Genomic DNA, 5,000 nt, shown 5'->3' on the forward strand with positions numbered 1-5,000 from the left:
AGAATGTAGGTAAAAAATATAAAAAAATGTGTGGGAAGGTATAAATGGATTGAAATGAATAAAACTAACGTGAAAAAATATACATAATAAGATCAAGATAAAGAAATAAAGGTGAGTTACCAGTATACGATAAAATGAGAATAGAGAAAAGAGAAGGTATTAATGGATTCAAATGGGTAAAACTAAAAAAAAATAAAATAAAGAAAGAAAATAATGCGACAAAAATAAGGAAATATAGATGGGTGACTGAAGGTAAAAGAGAGAATGAAAATAGAGGAAAGAGAAAGTATAAATGTATGAAAATGGATAAACCTAACGTAGAAGAAGAAGAAGAAGAAGAAGAAGAAGAAGAAGAAGAAGAAGAAGAAGATGAAGAGAAAAAGGAAGAAAAAAATGCCAAGATCACAGAACACGAAACTGATACTCTCTCTCTCTCTCTCTCTCTCTCTCTCTCTCTCTCTCTCTCTCTCTCTCTCTCTCTCTCTCTCTCTCTCTCTCTCTCTCCAAGCCAAGCCTCTCCCAGACACGCGCGGCAAAAGAGGCTCAGTGTGGCGATCAGAACTCAGCCATGGCGAGGCTCCGGGAAATTATTACGTCGGCTTGTGAGGAGGAGGAAGAGGAGGAGGAGGAGGAGGAGGAGGAGGAGGAGGAGGAGGAGGAGGAGGAGGAGGAGGAGGAGGAGGAGGAGGAGGAGGAGGAGGAAGAAAAGAACAAGATAAATAAAAAGCAAATACGAGGAGGAGGAAGAGGAGGAAGAGGACGAAGAGAAGCAGTTGGTGGTGAAGGAGGAAGAAGGAGAACAAGAATAACAACAACAAGATTAAGAAAACAAAACAAGAAGAAGAGGAGGAGGAAGAGGAGGAAGAGGAGGAGGAGGAGGAGGAGGAGGAGGAGGAGGAGGAGGAGGAGGAGGAGGAGGAGGAGGAGGAGGGAGAAGAAAAGCTGGAGGAGGAGGAAGAGAAGATAGAGAGCGAATGGTATTTAAAATCATTCCTTACTGTGTGTGTGTGTGTGTGTGTGTGTGTGTGTGTGTGTGTGTGTGTGTGTGTGTGTGTGTGTGTGTGTGTGTGTGTGTGTGTGTGTGTGTGTAGAGTGGATGATAATAAGCGGAAAGTCTTACTGACAGAAATATAAATCATATACTAACGAATTCGAGGAGGAGGAGGAGGAGGAGGAGGAGGAGGAGGAGGAGGAGGAGGAGGAGGAGGAGGAGGAGGAGGAGAAAGGATTGGAAGGAATTAGGTATACACTGTGATACTCTCTCTCTCTCTCTCTCTCTCTCTCTCTCTCTCTCTCTCTCTCTCTCTCTCTCTCTCTCTCTCTCTCTCTCTCTCTCTCTCTCTCTCTCTCTCTCCAATAATTTAATCAACACCTTTTTCTCTTAAATAAACAAAAACAATTAGTCAGTTTTCATTCGCGCCACCCACGCCAAGCCCACCTAATCAACTCAACTCAACACAACACATCATTACCTCATAACTTAACAGCACAACACAGCATTGCATAATTCCACAGCACCATCACTATCACAGCCAACCACAACACAATACAAGACTACACAGCATAAAATAATTTCACAGCATCACGTCTACAACATCTCACAACACAGCATAGCATAGTTTCACAGCATCACACCACAATATCAACACAATACAGCATACTTCCTTGAACACCCTCATCACCCCATCATCACGATCACAACTCGCTCTAATGCTGCACGTGAAAGGCAAAAAAATTATTAAAAAAAAAAGGTGCATCTCACAGCATTAAAAAAAGAAAAGAAAAAAAAATCTGCCAAACGCTACACATTAAGTAAGATTGCTCTCCTGAGGCTTCCAAATCTATGATCTCTCTCTCTCTCTCTCTCTCTCTCTCTCTCTCTCTCTCTCTCTCTCTCTCTCTCTCTCTCTCTCTCTCTCTCTCTCCCCTGATTCACTTCCACCTCCACACTTCCATCTTCTACCGTTTTTTTCTTCTTTTTCTTCTTCTGCCTCCTCCTCCTCCTCCCCCTCCTGGTCTTGCCTTTTGTCTGCTGCTAGTGCTGTTGTTGTTGTTGTTGTTGTTGTTGTTGTTGTTGTTGTTAGTGTTGTTCTTCTTGTTTTGTGTGTGTGTGTGTGTGTGTGTGTGTGTGTGTGTGTGTGTGTGTGTGTGTGTGTGTGTGTGTGTGTGTGTGTGTGTGTGTGTGTGTGTGTGTGTGTGTGTGTGTGTGTTCCTCGTTCACCTCTCTTTCTCCTCCTCGTGCTCCTCCACATATTCTCCATCCTTACATATCTCTTCCACCTCTCCACACCTTTCCCTTCCTTCCTTCCCTTCCACCCTTCCTCTTAGTCTCCACTCCACACCTACACTCCTTTTACATCTTCACACGTTCCTTCTCTTCTTTCCTTCCTCCTCCACAACACACCTACACTCCTTTCACACCATCACACCTTCCTTCTTTCTCTCTCCTTCCCTTCGTGACAATGTAAGCAATTCCTCTTATCTAATTTATTACCACGGGGCGACGGACTTTTCCCGCCGTGTTAAGAGCAGCCGGGCTCCCGCGGGCGCACTCCCTCTCTAGTTATGATTCCGTCATTATCCTGAAGAAGTGGCCTTAACGCGAGCAATTAGAGAGAGAGGATGGCCCCCTCGAGCGTCCCGGCCTGGAGGAGGAGCAGGAGGGAGGGAGGGATGCGAGGGTGGAAGAAGAGGGTTACATGTCTCGAGTCGAAGGAGGAGGAGGAGGAGGAGGAGGAGGAGGAGGAGGAGGAGGAGGAGGAGGAGGAGGAGGAGGAGGAGGAGGAGTCGAAAGAATGAGAGAAAGATAACAAAGAGGAGGAATAGGAAGAGATGAAAAGGAAATGCGTTGGAAAGAAAGGTAGAAAACAAGAAAAGTAGAAAACAGAAAAGAAGAAAAAAGGGACGGTAAAGGCGTGGAGGAGGAGGAGGAGGAGGAGGAGGAGGAGGAGGAGGAGGAGGAGGAGGAGGAGGAGGAGGAAGAGGAGAAGGAGGAGAGGGTTAGTACAGCACGTGCGAGGCAAAAGTTCAGAAGAGGGTGCGACTAGCTGGTTATTATCGCCTCTCTGAATACAAACACAGTCTTCACACTTAGCCAGATGAACCTTATCCTCTCCCCCGTCACCTCGCCCCTGCCTCCCCACGCCTGCAGGTAAGGAAGGTGAGGTGAGGTGAGGGAAGGGAAGGTAAGGTTAGACAAGGTAAGATAAGGGAAAGTAAGGCGAGGTTAGGTGAGACTAGGTGAGGTTAGGTAAGGAAAGGAAAGGAAGGGGCTTTAAGGTGAGATAAAAGTGGGGTGCACACACACACACACACACACACACACACACACACACACACACACACACACACACACACACACACACACACACACACACACACACACACACACCACCACCACCACCACCACCACCACCATTATCGGCAGAGGTTCTCGAGAAAGGCTCCCTGTCCCGTCTGATTTCACAGCTTTTATCCGAGGACGTATTTTGTACCCGGCCTGTCCTGCTGCTCCTCCCGCCTCGCTCCTCAAACACTGGCCGCCCCTTCCTCCCGCCCTACCGCCCTCCCTCCCTCCCTGGCGCCCCTCGAAGAGAAGACCTGCGCTCCCACGACACACGGCAACGCACTCCGATGCCCCGCCCACCTGCAACTCTACCTCTTCCTCCTCCTCCTCCTCCTCTTCTTCTTCTTCTTCTTCTATCTTGTTCATTCTTGTCTTCTTAGTTTTCGTTGTTTTTTTGCTTGTTTGATTTGTTTTGTTTGCGTTCTCTGTGTTTGTGAATCTTTCCTCCTCCTCCTCCTCCTCCTCCTCCTCCTCCTCCTCTTCTTCTTCTTCTTCTTCTTCTTCGTTCTCTCTTTCTGTTTTTTCTGTTTGTTTGCTGAATCTTTCCTTTGTTTTGCTTCTATTTTCTGTTATTTCCTCCTTCCTTCTCTCTCTCTCTCTCTCTCTCTCTCTCTCTCTCTCTCTCTCTCTCTCTCTCTCTCTCTCTCTCTAACATAAATACTCTCCCCTCTTTATTCTCTCATTTTCCCTCCCTCTCCTCCCCGTCATCCCTGTTCCTCCCTCCATCCTCCCTTATCATCCCTCCTTAAATCCTCCCTCCCTTTTTTTCTCTCCCTCTCTCCGTCATCCCTCCACTCCTCTTTTTACCCTCACCTTTCCCTTCCCCTCCTTTTCCTCTTCCTTCTCATTCAACTTGTCATACAATAGAAACAAGCACTCAACCGCACGCAAGGGAACTGACACACCAACACACACACACACACACACACACACACACACACACACACACACACACACACACACACACAGAGACAGAGGGTACCATATTCTGAAACATTTCTGCGCCCCACCTCCATTACTTTCAAACGATCTTATGTAGTTGAGGTCACACGGGTTTTTAAGGGTGTTTTTTTTATAGTTTTAGTGACAGATGGACAATATTTCTACATTATTAACGGCAGAAACACTCCGCTAATCATCTCTGTGTCCTTTGAAAACAGTCGTGGTGAGGTTACATAGGTTTTTAAGGGTGTCTTTATAGTTCTATTGACATTGCCTAAGATTTCCACATTATTAACAGCAGAAACACTCTAGAAAACACGGCCTATGAGAGAGCAGTGTTCCTGAGTACGCCCTTCACACAGACGGACTGGGAACGTTAGTGATATTCATTTTAAACACACACACACACACACACACACACACACACACACACACACACACACACACACACACACACAGGCGGGGAATGGTCTGAGCGGCACGTGTTCATATTAATAAGGAGTGAGTGTGTTGGGTTGAATGATTGGAAGTCGCGGCAGCACATTAGTGGCGATCATCACGGATAATTAACCCGTGCCAAGTGATCAGCAGACAGCGCTTGTGCAAGTTAGTCCCATTTCCTCTCTCTCTCTCTCTCTCTCTCTCTCTCTCTCTCTCTCTCTCTTATATTAAAATTAAGTCCATATATCGTTTTTTTTCTGATTTATAATTG

This window comes from Scylla paramamosain, chromosome 34, assembly GCF_035594125.1.
Source record: "Scylla paramamosain isolate STU-SP2022 chromosome 34, ASM3559412v1, whole genome shotgun sequence".
NCBI lineage: Eukaryota > Metazoa > Arthropoda > Malacostraca > Decapoda > Portunidae > Scylla > Scylla paramamosain.